Source organism: Prinia subflava, chromosome 3 (assembly GCF_021018805.1).
Source record: "Prinia subflava isolate CZ2003 ecotype Zambia chromosome 3, Cam_Psub_1.2, whole genome shotgun sequence".
Taxonomy (NCBI): Eukaryota; Metazoa; Chordata; class Aves; order Passeriformes; family Cisticolidae; genus Prinia; species Prinia subflava.
In genome coordinates, this window is record NC_086249.1 from 14,303,346 (window position 1) to 14,324,500 (window position 21,155).

A 21,155-nucleotide genomic window follows, 5' to 3' on the forward strand; every position below is an offset into this window, starting at 1 on the left:
ACAAAGCAAATTAGCTAAGGGAACATTTCTTCTCCTGTGCGTTTTCATCTGCAGCTGTAATCATTCCATTAACAGTGTCATAGATGCCTTTATTTTGTTTTCTAAGCACTGCTGTCATCAGGACCGACCAAAGCTATGAAGTTGTTCTTTCACACTGAGAAATGTATGATGCCTATTGATGTCAAAATTAGAGGTTTCTGAGGAAATAGTGCTGCAACATTATTATTAGTTCACTAATTGCTCATCTGGTTTGAATTGGCTATGACATTTCATAATATATTCTATTTCACCCTCTTTACCACACTATGCAGGGCAGTGAAGTACTTTGAAAGCTTTGAGGAGGTATTTCTATTTATGAGAGCAAAGACAATATGTAAACATTCCTTAATAAAGCAGATCTGAATCAGCATTAAAAAAAAGCTAGAAATGAAGCAGCAGCTTATTAAAAAGGAGCTTTATTGACAGATGATTTTAGCAAAGCCAACAGTATTTGAAATTACTGGGAAGTACTCAGCAACATCACAAAATTACAAGAGGAGACAAACACCACAAACTGTCTCTGCAGGTGAGAGAAGTAGCAGAATCAGGCTGGCCTGTCCCTGAAGGACTAATTTTGACCTGTATTAACTGCTTAATCCAGGGAGTTCAGCTAGAAAAAGCAGAGCACACATTGAACAAGTGAACAGACAAAAAAAAATCTCAGAGCTCCAGCTCAGCTTGTACTACTCAATACAGCTGTTAGAGCAACACTGGCCCGGGGCACATGACAAGTGGTAGAACAAGAAGATAAAGAGGTCAGCAATCTATTTACAGATACTAACATTATACTTCTGGAAAGTATTTTGTGTCCCCTTCACAAATGTACACATTGGCAAAAAGGGAAAGATTGATTTCAGAGCAGTGCTTTGATGGGCTGATTTTTTTTTTCAGGAGAGAACTCTAATAAGAAGGATATTTTTAGTAGCATTTGTGCCTAAAATTCTGCAGCATGTGGATGTGCAATGGCAGGAAAATTCATCCTTAATTTGCCCCTCTCCTCTTTGTTAACCTTTCCATTCTGCACTCAGATTCCCTCTCCTTTTCCCAACCATGAAGTAAATTGATCCAGACCCACCTGCGTGCCCTACTCTCCTTACAAGGGTTTCATGTCCTTGGCAGCAAGAACCTGTGATGGCAGCCAGTGTGAGCCCACGTGTGCACTGGGGTCTTCAATTATAGCCCAGGAACCAGGAGAGCTGTCACAATCCCTTTTAATTTTTTGCAGTCTTTGAGATTTTGCTGGGTTTGCAATGTGGCAATTATTCCCAGGGAAATGGAAGAAACATCATGTTTCCCTTGGTGAGAAATAGTTAAATATTTGCTGGGTCACAGACAGAAAGCAAATGTGCTGCACTTCTCTTAAATTAGCCCAAGGTACAGTGGCCAGAAAAGAAAGAGAAGGTTCCTCATTTCCAAGGGTGTTTATCCAGTGTTGGCTTGTTCCAAAGCATAGAAAACACTGCTGCAGTCCTGGGAGCAGCTCCCATTTTCTTGTCTGTTGGGTGCCTGCCCACACTACAAGGCTGCTGTATGAAAAGGGGCCCACCTCCTCCTTTGGCCAACTTCTAAAAGAAAACAACCTGTTGCCTCTGTATCCTCTACATGCCCTCCAAAAACCCACGGATCACTCCTCATTTGGAGGCAGGTTTTGTTTCTAGGCCCCAGCTGACAGGAGCTTTGTTTTAAGCCTTTGAGAAATCTAGCAATTCTTTATATACCTACAGAGACGTGAGAAAGTTGCTAGAGGTGTTTTGGCAGGGCCAGAATTAGGATGCTAATCAGTGGGTTTCTCCAGGGAGTTTGGGTATGGGTTTGGATCGTGTCCCTAAGCTTGCATGTAGGCAGGAATTGTGTGACAGAGCTCTCGTCAGCATTTCTCACTGCAGGAACCTTCAGCCTTTGCCACAGAATCTCTGCTTCTTTGTCTTTCTGCCTTTTATATGTTTCTGAAAGTGTCCCAAAACATATGCTTTTCATCTCCTTTGAGTCATCAAAGAGTTTAAAACAACACTCCTGAGAGCCTGGGGACAGAAGTGATGCTGTGCCACCATGAAATCTGACATTTTGCTAAGGTACCACATGAGTCAGTGTTTTACTGCAGATTTAATTATTCTGCTGCTATCAGAAGTCTGAATGCATTAACTTTTCAGAGCCCATTCTTTAGAGAGGCTGGATGTGGCTGCATCTTGCTCTGCTTTCTTCCCTTCTAAAGAGGAATACATCGATGATGGCGGGGATAGGAAAACCAAAGCTGTGTCACTGGGTCTAGGAAAAAAGGAGAGTGCATAGAAAACAGAAATATCTTTCTACTAACCCTATTTGGGCTTTGGTGAGAGAGATGATAGGCTGACAAGCAGAGGAGAAAATACTCCTTAGCATCTGCTGTGACTGTAGGGTAGTGAGAACAAAGGAAAACCCTGTGTATCCTTTCCCATTGCCCTGTGTGTCCACATCCATCCAGTAATTGGATTCTGTTCCAGCTCTGTCTTCACTGCTTGCAGACTTTCTTCCTTTGATCTTGGTGGACTTCTGTTCTTTGAATGTTTTTTTCCTTGGGTAATAACAAGCCCACGTGTTTCTACGAGTAAGATTTTATGCATACCACTTCAGAACAGGTGCTAAATAATATTTACAACATTAAAAGGAAAATTTTATAAAGATAAAGTCATCCAGTGGACAAATTACCTCAGAGATATGCCCAGGAATGTGTTGGATCTGCAGCCAGCTGAAAAATGTGTGGGTGCCATGGGCTGCTATTGAGTTGTGCTGGTGTGTGAAACTGCACTGGTGTTCACCACCTGTGGAGCTGCTCCAAGGTCAGGATGGAAGAATCAGGGCAATGATTAGACATTCTGTTTTTCAATTAGAAACCACAGAGTAATGAAAAGCTTTCCAGAAGATCACTTACTGTATTATTGGGTTGGGTTCTTTAATTGGCTCTTAAAATGAATTCTGCTTAAGCGACTAACTGGACAGTCACTATTCAGCTTGGGAAGTGCAAACAGGCTGGGGTCACCAAAGCAAAAAGGACTGAATTGATTTGCATATTAATAAGAGAGTTCCTTCCAGAGAGAAAAGGTTAATTTGCTTTTCAGTGAGTTTATGGAGGAAGTGCTTGTGGTCAGGGTGATAATTTATAGCTAAATCACACGTTTAAAGGCAAAAGTGATTACAGAAAAGCTAGGAACAGCATTTTCAATGTTATGCAATGGAACTGTCAACAATAGTTTCTGTGCTTTCTTCTTCCCCAAGCACAAGGATTTGAGAAAGAAGCCAGCACAATAGCACTGTCATCTGTGGCCTTATTTTTCCTCTGCACATCAGATATCTTTACAAATTCAGAAGCAGAGACAATGCTGTCTCACCCAGCTTTAATGCTGCTCATGCTTACGGCCAGGAGTTCCCCTCAAATACACATGGATTTTTTTGGGCTTGGCTTCCCCAAAAAGGTGCTGTCTGTAGGTGCTGATTTTTTAATTTATTTTTGTTAGCATGCTAATTCTTGAGATTTGTGAGTTTTTAGAGATGCAAGTAAAATAATTTATGCCTAACATGATGACCTGACACAGATAAAATTACTTCAAACATGAGTTGGGGTTTCTTTCTTTAATTTTAGCCAAGAGGAATCTGTGATGTCTAAACTACAGTGTATAAGATGGGCTAACTTGTTTCTTTGATATGTCTAGGTTTAGGAGCTGAAATTTTGGATAGTCATCTCCAAGGCTAAGTAAGAGTAAGAGTGGTAACTGTGCTGCTGATTTAAAAAGTGATGTAACAATTGTGATTTGAGGAGCAGTGACAGCAGCTCGCCCATCCTAACTCTGGTGCTTTATTAAAGGCTGAAGCAAACATGCAAACCTAGACAAGCTCAGCAAATAAATAGCCAGCAATGGTATTTGTTTGATCCAAAATCCCTTTGGAATTTTTTAAATAAAAAATGCTAACACAGCACCTTTAGAACTGTGGGGTTTGCTACAGCTGATGTAGTTTGCATGGGGGTGGAATGAAAAGCCCAAATCAGAGAAACATCCAAAAGGCCACACTTTAAATTTCTGTCCTTTCTTCTGTAGAGCTTGAATTTGCAGAGTTCAAACTACTTGGAAGTAAACTCTTTGTTGCAGCTGTTCTGTGTTTGTTATCCTGGCCTGTGACTGAGGCTCCTGTGTGCTTTCTTTCTGCTCTCTGCCCCTGTGTGGGGGAGGTCAGAGCATGGTTCCACAGTCCATCTCCTTGCTTAACCTTTCTCTTAGCTCTGCCACCAGGCTGGATAGATCATTCACGGGGTCACATCTTGCACAGCTTTCATCTCTCCTGCTGTCCAATACCACTGCCAGGTTCTGGTGTTCCCTGCAGTCTGAGATTTTGGCATCTGCATATTTTCCTGAGGGCTCCATTGTGAGTTATCTGAGCCTGGTTAAATGAGGATACTTCAGACTAGAACCACTTTAAACTTATCCTGTAGTACAGAAACATCCCTGACACTCCTGAACAAATGAGGAAAAAAAAAAAAAAACAGACCTGCACTTTATAAGCACTCTTGGATGACACATACAAAAGTGCACACAGGTATTTTCACTATAAAAAAGAGAGTTCAAACTGACCAAGAAATAGATAAAACCAGTAATCTTCAGGATGCTACCTGCAGTAAAGATTATGTATTGTAGATTACAATCTATGCTAAAAAGGGTATCTTCTTTGCTATGGCAAAAGAATGGTTGAACCTTCCACATTTCCAAGCTCACATGCAGGCATGATAAAATCTTAACAACATGCCATTAAATATGCCTTTACAACAACTATTCTGCCTTGCCTGGATATATCTGTGAATCCACCCTTTGAACTGGAGATTAAATGAACTCCCTGGACAGCTGAGAAGAATTAAAGTATGACCTGATAGTTTCTCTGCTTGACAATAATATTGTCTGTCAGTTTGTGCTGTATCCAAGATACTGCTCTCTGCTCCATGCTCAGAAAGCAGATATTGATGGGTTTAGCTGATTAACATCTCTATATCATTTGGCCTTTCAGTCTCAAAATACATTTTATAAAAATGTTACAGCAGATGCTTTCTGGACTATGCACAATGGTGCTCAATGCAAATATTTCCATGTATCCCCCAGCTAAAGCCTTGAAACTTTTTTCTCTCTCAAACAAACAGCAGTGCTGTCAAGTTTGGCCATGGAAGCTCAACATTTTGACTGGGACAGGGTTTGCACCTTATTAGAAGATATGGGAAGGTTGTCTGACCATTCCAAGCCTCTCTTACAGGACAGAACACCAGCTTCTAGCTGGTCTAAATGCAGATATGCTGACAGCCCAGTAATTTTGGGTAAAGCATCTGGACAGGTGATAACACAGGGAAGGAGCTCTCTGCTCCATGCTTTGAAACATATTGATGCTTCTTAAAAATAACCATGGTCTTACCTGTCACACAAGTGGAATAGCCAAATGTTAGTTTAGTGTTCATCAAGTTGTGAGAAGGGAGAAGCTGTGGGTGTCCCTTTGGAAAAGGATAGAGCAAAGCTGGACATGGGGTTGCTCATGGGGCACAGCCTGCTCCCTGCCCTGAGATGCCTATAAGAAAATGTTTGCTCACACATTGTTTATTTAATAAAACCTTCAGACCTTTCATTTATTTAAACCTTACACCAAAATCACCCGGAATTCCTTTAAAAACCAGTATTTTGCCAGTAAGTGAAAGGAGCAGGTAACTGTGATGTGTCCCACAGGAACCACCACTCACCTCCAAGGCTGGTGAGGAGAGAGGGGGGAATGCAGATTTGGAGAAACCAAGCAGCTTCTGAGGAGAGATCACAGATGGATTTAACATCCATTACCTTTCTTATTGTAAACAGATGGCCCAATCCCAAAAGTAAGGGAGTGCATCCGTTTTCAGAATTAGGATCTGTGTGCCAAAAGTAAAATTCACACTTCCCATGAACAGAAAAATAGTGATAGCATCCTCAGAGATTTCCCCTCCTCAACCAGTCTATGGAAAAGGGATGGAAATTTCAGGAAAGAGGAAATAGGTAGCAGCTGAAATCCCTCCAGCCCCTGGATCTAGCAGAGCTGAAAAGCTGAGCATCACCCACTGCTAATGACTCAGACTGGCTCTGCAGGAGCTGAGGATGAAAGGCACAGCCATGAAATGCCCAGGTCCTGCACTAACCACAGGACAGCTGGGGAGTGATTTGGGCACTGCTGAGGCTCCTCCCAACATCAGCACTTGGCCCCACACCTCGGGAGAGACCCAGGGCAGAGGGTGAGGGAGGAGGCAGCCGTGGTGTTCTGGCTCCTGCCTGATTTCAGTTTATGGCCAAGGTGTACTGTTCCACCTTCCTGGAGCCTGCAGATGGAACCTGAGTGGAAAGCAGTGAAAAGAGGATAAAGTAGCCACAAAGAGTGTGGTGGCATAACACAGATGATGAAATATAACCATGGTTGCATAAGAATGATATATGTTCTAGTGATTCATTATAACAATGAATTAAGGCTGGAGTGAAAATACATAAATTCTCCTCTTTTTAATTTCTTTTTTTTTTTTTTCCATTAACTTCTGCTGGCTTGGGAGCCATTCCTGTACACACTTCCAAATGCCATAAAGTCATTTATGCACCACTGGGAATTATTTTAGATATTCAGGCCCATGTTACTACAAACTGCAAGTTGATGACCAAACAATAGCTTTGGAATCCAATTTAAATTGGCCATTTTAGCACAAAGCTACACACTTTTGTTATTGCAAGTGGATAGAGGAGTTATTCTCCATTGTAAAACAAATTATGTTTTGTTTATCTAGCATTTAAATCTCCAGTGTTAAAGGAATAAAAAAAAAAATCACAAAAACCTGAGGTAACAAACTAAGCAACAACATAGATCGGTGTTTTCCTCCAGCATGATGATTTTAAAGCACCTTTTTTCCTCCATTTTCAGACACATTCTAACCTTTCATTGCAAACTGCTCATATTTGAATTTATCTTTCTTAGCTATAGCTGATCAAAACTGGAGAGAGTATTGCAGATGAGGTCTAAGTAGTACCCTGTAAAATGGCATGAACTCTCCCTCATCCTTACTTAAAGTAACCTGTCAGAGGCATTTTTGGATTGGCATTGCCTTTTCACAGCACTGGTGGCTCTCAATTGTCCATGGCCAACACCCCCAGATCCTTCTGAGCATCAGTCAGCCCTCGCTAATGAGCTCCCACTGTAGAGCAAGAATTGATGACAGCCCCCAGTCCCATTTACCCTCTGTACTGCGGTGTGGGCAGACAGTGCTAAAGGCAGCCTGGCCTCTTACCCAGTGCAGCTGTGGTAATTACCACAGAGTGGGAACAGCCTTGCCCTCCCAGCTGGGGAGGAGATAAAGGAGTGAGTGAGCTGCGAGGGAGCGAGTTGGGGTTTGCTGGCCGTGCTGGGAGGAGGCAGGGACAGGAGAGAGGCTGAGGTGACATATGAAGGATGGTCAGGGTTAGGTGGCCGTGCTGGGGACAGGAAGGAGCCAGCTGGAACTGCAGAAGGAAGAGAGAAGAAGGAGAGAAAGAACCAGAGCTGTGTGGAGCTGCCCACGGGAGGCTGCATAGAAAAGGTATGAAGGACTTTTAGATAACAAGGTGTTGATGCTTGAAGCCCTCTAAGTTTTACTGAAGCACTTTGAGTGTCGTGGCTGTCTCAGCCATGACACTGTATTATAAAACTTAATTCCTCTTCTATTACTTTTTCTCCTGAGGTTGTGTAGTTCTCCCTCCAGTGGCTGCCTGAGGCTCTTTACACTGTTGCCTCCTTATGGTGACATCAGTGAGTTTCATTTGTGCCCTTTGTGGTCATCCTCATGCCAATGCCCCTGAAATAATTTTTTTAAATTTTTTTAAAAATTAAAAAATATTTTTTAAAATATTAAATAAAATCAGACCTGCTCTCCATTGCACTGCTTTTTTAACAGCCACCAAACCCAAGTGAGTCTGTTCCTTTAACAAGGATGTTGCACAAAAAAAAGAGCTTAGCCAAGTACAGACACCCCTGCAAGGGCCCCCCTTGCCATTACAGATGCAACCAGGGGAACATCACCAGTGCTGGAGGGCCCAGCAGCATCAACCCCACCTGGCTGCCAAGAGCAGGGCCAACCCCAGCAGCCACAGGGCACAGGGGACACTCAGAGAAGGGAACAGAGGCAGGGCATGGGTCCTCCAGCAGGGCAACACACCAGGTGTCTCAGCTTTTCATTTTCATGGCCTTCAGCTCATCTTGCCACTGGCTGGAAATCCCCACGTGCAGAAGAAATTTCTTCATCCCCCAGCTTTGTCCCTGGTCATGTAATACACACACTTTAATCTGGAGGAAGCCCAAGTAAGTGAAACTCTTATGGCCTTGACTTTTATTCTGAGCACCCCATGCAGGTTTTCTGAAAAAGGACTGTTATAAAGATTTCTCAAAGAAATTGGGGTCACCTGCTGCAGTGAACTGAACATAATTGGGAAGTACTGTAGATAGGGTCTGTTTGGAAATGCATTGCGTGTGGGGATGGCTGGTTCAGTTTTAGATGTACTTCTGGCTTCACATGCTATTTTTAAGAGCTGTAAATGGAGCAGGTCTTGCCCCCCCCCCTCCTTCCATCCTCTCCTCCTACTCACTGATTTCTCATCTTAAATTAAATTGGGTACAAACACTGTAACAAATAATTTTCTTTCTACATTATAAGAAGATAGGCACAGACAGAAGTTCAGAAACATACAGCATGTAGCATCTTTACAAGATAAGATCAGCACTGTGGCTTTCTGTCACAGGGTTTACCTTTAAAAATTGTAATCATCAGCTTAGAATGTTTATCATCCTGTGAGAGCGGTACTCTTACCACTGCCTATGAAGAGGGAGGTCTGTGAAAAAAGATTGTCTTTATGTTTATCAGAACCTTTTAATTGCCCACAGTGGGCAATGCTTAAGGATCTCAGCTGTGGTCCTTACAAGCATTTACACCAAGAAAGATGTCAGTCTCCTTTGAGAAGATGTACATGTTAAAAAGGATGCATCTCCTCCAGTCTAAATTTAAAAGTGTAACTAAGGGGTTGCTGGCTTCCCCCGCTTGCTTTGTCCTCACAGGAGAGAGGAGCTCGAAAGCAAATATCCCTGCCCTGCTGGCTTTTGCTGTTTTCTGCTGTTTGCACTACTGAGGCAAGTGCAAAGTCTAGCAGTGCTGGTTTGTTGGATCAGGAGACTGATAACAGCAGGGCAGACACCCCTCTTGTCTCCCCCAGGCTTTCACAAGTGTCAGCCCCAAAACAATTTGCAGAAGTTGACAGCTCCAACTTGCTGATTAAGCTGAAACTCAAGTGTTTCTAACTTTTGTTTAGTGTCTAATTTGTGCCAGATATTGCCTGTTTTGCAGAGCCAGATGCCAGCTGGAAATGGGATGTCCCAAACTCCACAAGTCAATGTTTTCCTTGTGCTGTTTCATGCAGAAAAAAGCACTGCACAGGAGAACCTCCTTTGAGGTGCAGACAGTGCTCCAGGTGTCTTCAGAGCACAGGTTGAGGTGATTGGGTATTACTGCTGTAAATCAGACCTTCCAAGCAGCTGCCATTTCTTTATAGCTCTCCCCTGAACTCTTGACTCTTTTTCTTCCATTTATCACAGGTCTCAGGGCCATTTCCAGTCTTGGTCCAAGTGGTCAAGCAAAAGATTCAGGGTTTTACAGTGTCTTGTGCACCTTCTCAAGGAAAGGTAAGTCTCCTTTTCCACCACTTTAGGGGAACTGAAAAATGTAGACTGAAATCTCCTTTCTGAAAGGGCCTCCTTGGGCCAGACTCACACCTGGGCAGGGGTGGTGCAGCAATCGCTGCGTGCCCGTGGTGTCTGTGTCACCCAAACGCTCCAGCTCTCTGCAGGGTTGGAATGTCAGGCCACTCTTCTGGGTTCCAGTTGCACACATCTCTGGATTGAACTGGGATGAAGCTCCTCCCTGGCCTTTGGAGATGACCGTTAACTCAGCTGCCTGCTTGAAGGTGCTCTAGGACTTCTTGCAGCCAAGGGCAATGATTTTTCCTACTATTTTGACCCAATCTGCAGCAACTCTTGTGATGCATGTCCCCAAAGCCTAGGGAAGGGCAATCCCTGGCTCTGTAACTTGCAGCCAGCTTGCAAGACACAATTTAGCAGCTGGGCTGTCTGCTTCCTAAAAAATGTAGGCTGACTCTGGGTAACAGGGAGCTCATTCTGGATCAAACCCATTCCTTTGCAGTTTTCCTGAGGAATAACTGCACAATTTGAGTTCAATACAAAGGTTCTTGCTGAAATCCCATTTCAGAAGCTGCAAGAGTGTTCTTATTCCTCTGCTGCTTCTCGCACACACTGTGCATGTCCTCACCATCGACCTGCCCTTCAGTGCTTGGCAGCTTTCACTACATTCAGCCCAGCAAAATACAGGTGCACCTACAGCAGGTGGGGGCCTATCCCTGCAAGCTGCACCCAACAGAGGCAACTTTAAGGGCACCTTCTTCAGGAAAAGCAGATTTGTGCTCAAGAAATAGACTATGAAAGAGTACAGATACCAAGGGTTATGAATCTAGCAATAACATAGCTCTGCTGATAATGACCATGTTTTGAATAATTTTTATTTGAACAGGCCTGCCTGCAATACCAGTATCTTTGGTGTTGCTTGGTAACTATTTCCTGATACCAGGAGACTGAAAAACACTTTTTCAAAACGAAATGAGAATTCTGATATTGAATTTTCACATTTTGGTGGTTTCAGTGTGTCCTCTGTATGGTTGTCTAGCCACAGCAATATTCTTCGTAACATTTTTTATATTACCCACTTTTTTTTTTTTTTCTTTCCTTTCCAGAAGGTGGCAAGTGAGGTTACAAGTAAATATTTTATACTCCTCCTTGGAAATATGTTAATGTTTTAAGAGGAGTTGGTAAAACTGTAAAGTGAGAATGTAGGTGATTTCAGCCTCAAGTTACATAATTCAGGAGGAGTTTCAGAATTCAAGTAGAAAGAAATTCTAAATTATCAGTGGATGGAAATAAAATTTCCACATAAAGAAGTAAAGCAAATTATATTAAAGCATTGCATGTTAAATAGGTGAATATGTTTAACTATCAGGCACATTTCTCTGTATTTATTTTGCTGGTGGTGCAGTGCCAGCATTCACTTATTTTCCAGAAGCTGCATTGTGCGGTCATGATGATAAAGGAAAATATTAGTAATAATAATAATAAATGTAGTTCTGTTGATGGGATCATAATTCAGTAATGAATAAAACACCACAATGCTCTACTAAATTGCTTGTTAATATTTATCTCAGAATAGAAAAAAGGAAGTAATTAAAAAGAGGAAGAAACAAACCCAACTATGCTGCAGTTTCAAAAGTGTATCCACTGATTTCCTCAGGTTGCAAATTTAAGTTACAAAGTCATCCCTTACCAATTTTTTTGAGGATTAGCAAATTCAATTCTGCCCTCTCTGCTAACGAGGACAGTGTTCCAGAAGGTGGTAGGATGCTTGTAAATGACAGGGTTTTGTTGATTTGTAGGTACTTCTGTGACTAGAGGAACGGAGCAGTTGTGTGAGATGACCCCTAATATCTCTTTTGCTCCCTGACAATGCCAGATTGTGCAGGGAGCTGTGCTTGAGAATTAAATTCCCACCTCCCCAAATATATGCACAGTGACTTTCTGAAACATGATTTTTCACACCAAGTACCCACACTTTGTTCATTTGCTTTCTCAATGGCCTCTTTTGACTGAAGGCTTGAAACTGGCAGTGCAGAGCTGTAGAAAGTCAGAAGAAAGCAAATAACATTTGATTAACAGCTACTGGTAGCAGCAAAATTTTAGCTGATATGTGGGTAAGTGATTACATCAATTCTATTCCATAACTCTTACAAAAGAAGACAGATCCTTCAGATCACTTTAGAACACCTTTTCTCTGGCTTTGAGGAAACAGCAAAATCTGCATGGAAGATGAATGAGGAGTTCTGATTCCTACAAAAGTCCTCAGCCACTGAATGCACCTCCTAAGAAATCCTCCTCAATTATAGAAAACTACAAAATTTGGAGAGCCCTAGGAGTTTCTGTCAAGGATATAAAATGTAGAAATGGAGAACACCTGTAGAAAAGGTTGCAAAACTTCCCCCCTTCATTGCCAGTTGAAACTGAGTTCTGACATTTAAAAAAAAAAAGGGAATGGAAGCTTTGTTTGTCCCTAGGGCCCAAGTGTATCCTAAGTGCCACATGTCTGTAAAGGCTGTGGAACCTTCAGCACTGGAAATCTGAAAGGAAAACAGATTAGAGCTATCTGGAGTGGCATCTGCAGGCAAGCTTGCTGTCAGAAAAAGGAAGCCAAGACTCCTGGTCTCACTCCTGTCATCAGATTTCTAATAGTCTTAATAGCATTTGGTAATAATTGCACTGAAAGATTTGTCCTTTTTACTGCAAATTTACTGGGAAGCATTTAAGCCAAGGCCACCTATCTTCCAGAAGGAATGTTGTATTTCACATATTCTGGGCTCCAGAAGAGACTCATGAGGAGGTTTTTGGTTTGTCCTATAGAAAAGGTAAAGCCCCATGGCTGTAATGATCCCAAATAATTCAAGATTCACAGAATATATCACAGCAGCTATTTATTCATTGTTTAACTACAGATGTACTTAACATTGCCCCAAACCAGACAGTCTTCACTTCATTCCCTCTCACCTAGGAATAAGGGATCTGTGATTCTTCAGATTGCTGTGGTATGGTTTGTTCAATCACACAGGAAATTACTGAGACAGTAAGATCTCGGGTGTAGTCTTCAAGGTCCTACCATCCCAAAATACTAAAAAAATTATGAACTCCATGCCAAGAAGCAATGATTGAGAATTTGTGAGTTCTCTTATTTCACTTGGGGTGGTGGGGTTAAACTCCTAGGGGTCACATCAACATTTTTTGTTAAAACCACAAAGTTCTCCTGAGGCTGTATAACTCAGTCTGGTGGAGCTTTTCAAACAGCATTATCCTAGAGTAAGCCATGCTGCTGAAAAATTAGAAAATAGATTCTCTTTCTCCTGAAGGTAAAAAGGGCATATTGTTGGGTGGATTGGTGCTACACAGCTGTGATAAGCTAAGAACTCAATACTCCTCCCAGGCTCTGGAAATTTAACTTCTCAAAGCCTCAGTCCCAGCAGAACCAGAAATGACTGTTGTTACTTTGGTGATCTTTTACAATTAGACTTTTTCCTAGTGTGTTTTTATGCTTTTGATCACTAATATGGCTCTGTTTATTTCTCTGCTTTTATTATTGTCAAGGCTAAAATAATATGTGGGAGAGAAATGTGCTCAGGAAAGACAGAGTCTAGTTTTATTCGTCTGCTCACACTGCAAAATACAGCACACAACAAATCTGCAAGCAAATCTGGATTCGTGACTTATGTGGGCCATTAATATTTAATGCATGCAGTATCTCCTCTTCTGCAAGTTTGTCCATATTCTATTCTAATGTCCTGTAAACAGTCTCCAGGTAATTTCTGACATCTCTGGAGCAAGAAACTGCTATGTATACAAAATTCAAACTGTGCCGGAGATGAGAAATGATGGCAGAAATAAGTGCTAGAGCCCTTTGATCCCCCTTCCTCTCTGCAGCAATAAATATATTCAGAAAGGCAGCACTGTAGATTTATAAATGTTAGCGCTCTGAGTGAAGTCAAACTAATTTACTCTATGAACTTCTCTGACATTAGGAAAACTTTACAAAGAGATCATTGCATGTGAAGTATTAAAATACTACAATTTTAACTTAAAACCCCCACTCTCCAGACATTCGAGCTCCCTTCTGTATATCTGCTATGTTTTGAAGTGTTTTAAGTATAAGTGGGAACACCATAAAGATGGCAAAATAAATTATGCCTCTTGAAGTTTAGGAGTAATGTTGACATAAAATAAACTGGTATGAATCCATTTTTCATGGATTGAGACTGGCAGATAGAGAGAGGAAGAGTAGAAGGGGATTGTTCTGAATGAAGGGAAGGTGACAGGGAAGAGAGAAGTGACACTGGAAATGCTGAACACGGTGACAGAGGGGTTGAGCCCTGCCTCTCTGGTGACAAGCTCGTGCACCATTTGTCCTGGAGGAAAATTAGTTGATTGGGTGAATTCAGGACTTAAATAGCTCAGATTTGAGAGTACAGGCATCTCACCATGGGCACTGGGCCACTTTGAAGGTTTTTGGCTTGAAGCTGCAAGGTGCAGCCTTGGCTCCCCTGGGGAAGGCAGGCACTCAGCACCGCTGCCCGCGGAGCCACGGCAGCCTGGGCAGGAGCACCTGCAGCTTCAGACCTTTCCCTCTGCTGGTAGATGGAACAAGGAGGAAATCTCAAAAGGAGACAAGGCCTGGAGGCTGGATCTGAGCAGGTGATTGTGTCTGTCAGGAAGGAGGATAAATAATGGTGAGGGGAGTGCTTGCCCTCCTGGTGTGAGGCTCTCTGCTGGCAACAATTGTAGGCACCACTTTCCTAGTTTCTGTAACAGGCTGGGAAATCATTGATGCCTTAATTAGTTCAGAATGGTGCTCTGTATCTTTTGGGCTGCTACAGACCTGCAGGAGCTTTGCTCCCCTCCCTGCAGTGATGTCCCATCGATTTCAAAGTCCTGTTGTGCCCTTGGTTCTCATCTGAGAAGGCCTCAGCAGCCCCCTGGGACTGAGCTAAAGGTCACACAGACATCTCCATTTTCTGGTGTTTGCCTGAAGGACCTGACCTCTTCCATGTGCTGATCAGATGATGGCTCCCACCACTCTCCAATCCTAAGGGGAGTAATCAAGTGCAATCCTAACCAGTGCTGTATCCCTGCTTTGTACAGCTAACAAAGGTGCCTATCCAAATTTCAGCACCCACGTTAGGCTGCTGAGGCTGAGCTTGGATACTTTTCTTCACAGCACCATCTAGTGCTGCTTATGCAACCCACAGTTTTCTTTGTCCTTGCCTTCTTTCACATAAAAACACAAAAACATGTAAATTTTAAAATAAACACAGAATGGAGCCCAGTCCTTTATATATATATCTATCTATATATAAAAAAAATTCAAACCTCACAACCTTGAATAAGTACTGAAGAGGTTTTTTTTCTCCAAGGAAATAAGGAGAGAAAAAAATCACATCGATAGATATGAAGGGACTTAGACTCTAGAAACAATGCTGCTGAAGTTGTTACAAGAACTTCAACAAATCAGGAAGCTAAACTAACGTAAAATATAAAATTAAATAAAATGCTGCTTCTTTAACTATGCCTTTTGTCTGGGCTTAGAAACCGTGTATGCTTAAGTGTGGGTTTGCCTTGATGGACTCTCTTGCTTTTTCTATGCCTTGCCCACTTTTTCTAACTTTAGAAACTTTTTCTAACCTCTAATCTTTTGCTTAACATTGTTAAAACATGTTTAACTCCACTAAATAATGAATGCCAAACATAAAGACTGTCTTTTCCGATAGCCCACCAACCTCCATCAATTACAGTGTGAGTCCCTGCAGGAAACTTTCCCTCCCTGATGATCATTGCTAGATAAAGATCCCACAATCTCTCCCCCAAGATTTGATTTGTCTTTTACTGTGGTAAAAGTAAATGGAAAAAAAAGGTGGGGGGGGGGGGGGGGGGGGGGGGGGGTGGAGAGAGTCAAAATAAAAAAGAAAGAAAGGAAGGGAAAAGATTTTTAAAAAAAAAGGGGGGTAAGGAAAAGAATAAAGGGAAGATACAGGGGAAGAGGAGGGAAAGGGGGGAAAAAAGGGGAAAAGAAAGAGGACAAGGAAAGGGAAAGTGAGAAAAAGTAAATACAGCCGAGCCAGAAAACTGTTTATTGTATTTTATTTTATTTTTTAAATCCTGATTGTAACAATTTAACTTTTTTAACCATCCTGAAAATTTCCAAAATATGGAGGGAGAAAGCAGCCAGACATTTGCCCAGGGTTTTTTCACATGGTCCCCTTGTACTGCAACAATAAATTCCTATGGAAATTCTGGAGCTCACGGTGGGAACCAGCTGGAGAAAGCTGCAGTGAACACCAGAGCACTGCATATTGATGGGAGTTGGATGTGCAAGAGTTCCCCCTCCACTAAACTAAATGTCTAGTCGAGTCTCATATTCATTTATTGCAACTTTGTAATTTGACCTTGACAGCTTGTAAATTTTCAGGACACTACTCTTAAAAGCAATTCTGTCGTGTTATGCTTTCAAATCACTGGTTTCATGGCTGGACTTTATGGGAAAGGTACATGTTTTAAATAGCTTTTGTGTAAAATCCCTGCAGGCTATGCCAAAGGCAAACTAATGACCACTGGTGGAGCTGCAAATGGAATTGGATAATATATTGATACCAGCAGTAAACAGTATTCGATTTTAACAGCAACTAGTATAGAATAACATGTCTAATTTAATTTATGAACCTAATTTAAACATTGGGGAGACTTGACACAGAAAAACTAGTTGCTGTGTTGTTCCTGCACTTTTATTTTCTGCCCATCAGAAAAGGGGAAGGATGTTACAGCAGCTGATGTTAATTTGTTCATCTGCTTATGCTGTTGGTATTTCTTGCCTGCTTATGGCACTTTTGCAAGTAATTCTACCTGCTCCTGATCCTGATTCAAAGAAACAATTGATTTTCTTGTTATGATTTATTATCATCGATCAAAGTGCAAATAACACATTTTTGCTTTTGGCACTTTGTACAGCCATAGCTAAAGTTACCAACCTTTTTCTATTTCTCTCTGCAGGGAAGAACTATGGCTCCAGAAATGCAAATGCTCCTTCTTTGTGAGCAGCTTTGCCCCCACAAGTAAATCACGTGAGTAAATTCATATGCACAAGACCTGGGACCAGGGTGATTGTGCACAGCTCAGCTTGAAAGTTTCTAATTCTCCTTTTCTTTATGGCACACATTTTTAAAGATTGTCACACTATTTCTAGTAATAATTGAGAAAGCTGGGGGTCTGAACTTGCCTGAACTGCAGTTCTAGTATTATTTTGAAAGAGAGCAAGGGGTCTATGAACAAACAAAAAAAGTCCAGCTTTTGGTTTTTTGGGTATTTGAATTATGACCTTATGAAGTATATTGAAATGAAAGAAAGAAGCATTCTCTGAAGTTTTTGTATAAAAGAAAATGAACATTACTAACTCCTATCTGTCTCATTTTCAGGTCTTACAGGCCTGTCTTGCTTTACATGTTCCTTTGCTGAATAAAAATGGTCACTATATTGTTGTAAAACATAGTTAAATAGGAAGAGTTCACTCTGGTGACCACTGAAGGACAAAATGTACCATAAAACATAAATATATTCACTACAAGATACCTTTTACTGACTAATAAGGAAAATATTTCTGACTTTCACAGAGAGAATACTATTAATTATAACTATTAATCAATACTATTATTATTAATAATAAAATATTAATTAATAATATTGTTATTTTTAAAATAATCTTTTGTGCTGGTTAAGTGTGGCTTTTGCTTGGCTTTGGGTATCAAACTTCTCCAAGAACTCTCCATCCTGTACAAAATCAGAATCCTGCGAGTCACTGAAAGTGAAGGGGAGGAGGTGTTTGACCTTCTGCGACCCCCACACAAGGGATCACTCAGGTTTTCAAGAGCAGCCCCTTCCTCCAGGTGGTTTGTTGGAATCGTGGGTGTGGGTCAAGATGATGTTAATGAAGAAAGCAGCACTGCAGAACAATCAAACCCTGCAGCAGCTGCCCCCATGGCGTTTTTAGTGGGCAACATTTTTCTCAGTGGGGCTCTCCTGTGTGTGCTTGGATATCTGCAAAGCACAACAATGCCAGGGGGTTTCTGAAATTAAAAATTAGATTGGGGAAATTATTTTACAGTTCATCTATTTCTGTATCCCAAACTCATCATTTATTATTCCCATTCTGAAAACTGGAATTTGTAACATTACATTCCTTTACAAATCTGGAATACTGAGAATTGGGCTACTGATTCATGTAGACTATTTGAGACAACACTTAAAACCACAGGCTTAGTAGCAGTAGGAAAAAAAAATACTCTGAATCATCAGTAGCTGAAAGTAGAAATTCTTTTCGTACATGCAGAGAAAAAACAGATTTGGAGTGGTAACTTTTTTGACAAGTATGAGTCTAAGAGTATTTGAAGTAGATGAGATATTGATTCCCCAAAATAAATAAATAAATTCAAATGCCCAACCATTTTAAACTTCAAAAATATCTGCAAAGTTAACAATGTCACACTTAGAAAATTGATAACAAAAAAAGTCCTTTGTATAAATTGCCATGAAAAAGGATTTCTCTCACTTTTCCCTTGTGAGGACAACATCATGCATGGCTGGAGAAAAAGTGCACGATCTCAGGAGTGGTTCCTGGACTTTGTGGTCAAGGTCAGATCAATTTGATAAGCAAAGATGTTAAAAAATCTGCAGTCAGTGTCCAGACTGGCTACTAAAATAGCAACAACAACAAAAAAAATCCCAACCCTCCAGCAAATCTTTCAGGCTGGAGTTTCAGCCCTTTTCTGGACTGTTCCTGGGAACTGAATTTGGTAGCATACACTTGATGAGAGCAATGAGGAGATGTTTTCAGGCTAACAGCAGGTCTGAGCAGCGCTGCACACTCCGTGTTCTCCAGCTGTGAATCAGTTCCAGCCCACAAACCACAAACACGTGCTCAAGGCCTGAGCTGGTGTCCTTTACCTTTCAGCTGCGTTTTGTGCCTCACACCACGCTCCATGTTCTCAGGCTGTAAAGCTCAAGAGGAGCTGTTGGCACCTCGCTGCCCTGGCTCGTGGCAGCAGCATTTTTATTAGCATTTTTATTGTGCCTCGGTAGGATCCCACTGCTCATGCAGAGTTTGTGTGCAGTGACTCGGCTTGCAGCTGAGCAGTGATTTGGAATCGGCAGCAGCACCGGTTTGAAACCCCTGAGCCAACAGCCCTGTAGGTCACAGCTGCCCTCAGCTCTGCAGAGCTCAGTGCTGCTCCATCCCTGGGGCTCAGCAAACTCCAAGCACATCTCCAGATGTGCAGAAATGTCTCCATACATCTGTCAGTTTTCAGGGCAGAGCTCAGGGTTGGAATGGAAAAAGGAGAGATGAAAGAGAAAAAGAGGAAGAATGCAATTGCCTACAGTGCTCAGTAAAGTGAGAGGGACATACCATTTAGCTGAGCTGAAAGGCTAGATCAGTTCTCCCAGGCTTATTTTATTATTTTATTAAAAGCTGCAGAAGCATTTCAGCTGCAGCAGCAACAGGAGCCAGAAGGTTTTGCATGGGCAGGTTTTGGTAGCAGGGGGGCTGCAGGGGTGGCTTCTGTGAGCAGCTGCCAGAAGCTTCCTCCCTGTCTGGCAGAGCCAGTCCCTGGTGGCTCCAAAGACGGGAGTGCTGCTGGCCGAGGCTGTGCTGAGCTGGAATGGTGGGAATGCTTCTGTGATAACAGGTTTAAGAAGAAGAAGAAAGTTGTTGCACAGATGTAATTGTGGCCAGAGAAGAGCAGGATGAGAACAAGCAAGAGGAACAGCTCTGCAGACACCCAGGTCAGTGCAGAAGGAGGGGCTGGAGATGCTGTGGTCTAGCTGCCAACTGGTCAATGTTGTTGATGATTTTAGAGGAATTTTGTCATTTAAATTACTCTTTATTGCCTATATTTAGTTATTTAGTGAACTGAACATAATATACAATGAAAGAAAAAGCAGTTTTGAATCTTAAAAATGTTGTTTCTTCTAAATTTAAAAGCATAGCCCTGGCCTACACTAAAGCATGCAATGTCACAGAAAGACAAGCAGGCATTATGAAAAGGTGTATCTGCGTGCAAACATAGTGCAGGTTATGTGGAAAGACAAAAGTACATCAAATAGAAGCCATTTAAAAAATAAACTGCCACTGCAGTTCTTCTGGACGGGGGTGGATGAGGAGCAGAAGGAAGAGTATTAAAATGTGAACCACTTCAGAATCCCTCCTTGTGGCCTCCAGTTGTTGGGGGTATGTGGTATTGATTTCCCCAGCCCAGCAGGCATTAGGGATGAAGCAGAGCTGCACTCTGAGCTCAGAGCTGGCAACTGTGAGCAGCCATTTGAAATGTTGCTTCCAGGTGGCTGCAGCTTTGCAAAACACCTGCTGCAAGGCTGAGCCCTTCTGCCTCTGCTTTGGGCACACTTTTGGGTTTAGCTGATCAATAGAATATCATGGGGCTTTTTGTGTCCAGGGTATTGTTTAAATTGTGTCTGATAAAAATGGGGAAAAAAATTACATTTATAAACTTGTGAAACAAAGTTAATAATTGGGAGCTTAATAGTTCCTACAGAGCCTGTGAAGGTTCTGTGGACAAGGTGAAAAATCCAGAGTTCACAATTACATGCTTAAAGATCAGTAAATTTAAGTGTACTGTAAGACATCTGATGAGTCCTGCCCTTGGAATATAAAAGCTTTCTGTTGACATTTTTTTCCCTTCAGCTCCAAAAATTGAAGCCTCTGAATCTCAGTTTCCAAAATGTGGTCTTCTCAGAAATACATTTTCCCAAAAAGAGAGTTAAGGCAGGCAAGCAATTCAGGTATTCTTCTTCAATAATCTCTCATGAAAAACTACAATTTTTCTGTCATTGACTGACTGTAAAGCAACTCTGGACTTATTGTGGCCAGTAAGCCTCAAGGATAAGGACATATTAAATTGTGAAATGTGAAACAGAAATTAAAAAGGAAAAATATCCATCCAAAACATATCAGGTGGCTCTGGCCACCATACCAGGGTAGTGTGTGACAGATTGTGGTTTTCAGGGACTGTGCTGGTAAATGGTCTCTGTATAGTGATTATATAAAGTAGAACTGGAAGCAGGACAATGAGCAGGCAGTAGTATGGGAAATTTTTTGTATTATAATTGGAGGGATGTAAAAAAGAGAAATCTGACACTTTTTGATTTGTTAAGTTTCTGTTTCCTTGAAGAGCTGGAATCTGTCTCTCTGGCTTGTCACCCACATCTTGCTAAAATGCACAAAATTTTAATTATGTGGTCCCTTTGCAAGCACTTCAACTCTGATGTATTTCAAAGGTTTTGTACCTTTGAAAAGCTGCTGTTCAGCACCTTCACATCCACTAGATGTCAGTCAATAATCACAATTTCCAGCACTGACATAAACACAC

General features: G+C 41.7%; 2 long non-coding RNA genes across 9 annotated transcripts in view; both read left to right on the plus strand.

Moving 5' to 3' along the window:
- The window catches only part of LOC134548825 (uncharacterized), an 81,711-nt gene that overhangs the window by 58,618 nt on the left and 1,938 nt on the right, over window positions 1-21,155 (plus strand). For 5 of the 8 annotated variants that reach the window (XR_010079923.1, XR_010079921.1, XR_010079924.1 and 2 more), the window contains 4 exons: window positions 9,667-9,753; window positions 16,771-16,841; window positions 19,458-19,554; window positions 20,471-20,568. This is a non-coding gene — a long non-coding RNA (uncharacterized LOC134548825). Of the gene's footprint in view, window positions 1-9,666; window positions 9,754-16,770; window positions 16,842-19,369; window positions 19,555-20,470; window positions 20,569-21,155 lie in introns of all 8 variants that reach the window. The other 3 variants (XR_010079926.1, XR_010079928.1, XR_010079927.1) reach the window with 3 other exon arrangements.
- On the plus strand, window positions 3,466-9,649 carry LOC134548826 (uncharacterized). The gene is made up of 3 exons (XR_010079929.1): window positions 3,466-7,624; window positions 8,275-8,382; window positions 9,133-9,649. It is a non-coding gene; the product is annotated as an uncharacterized LOC134548826 (long non-coding RNA).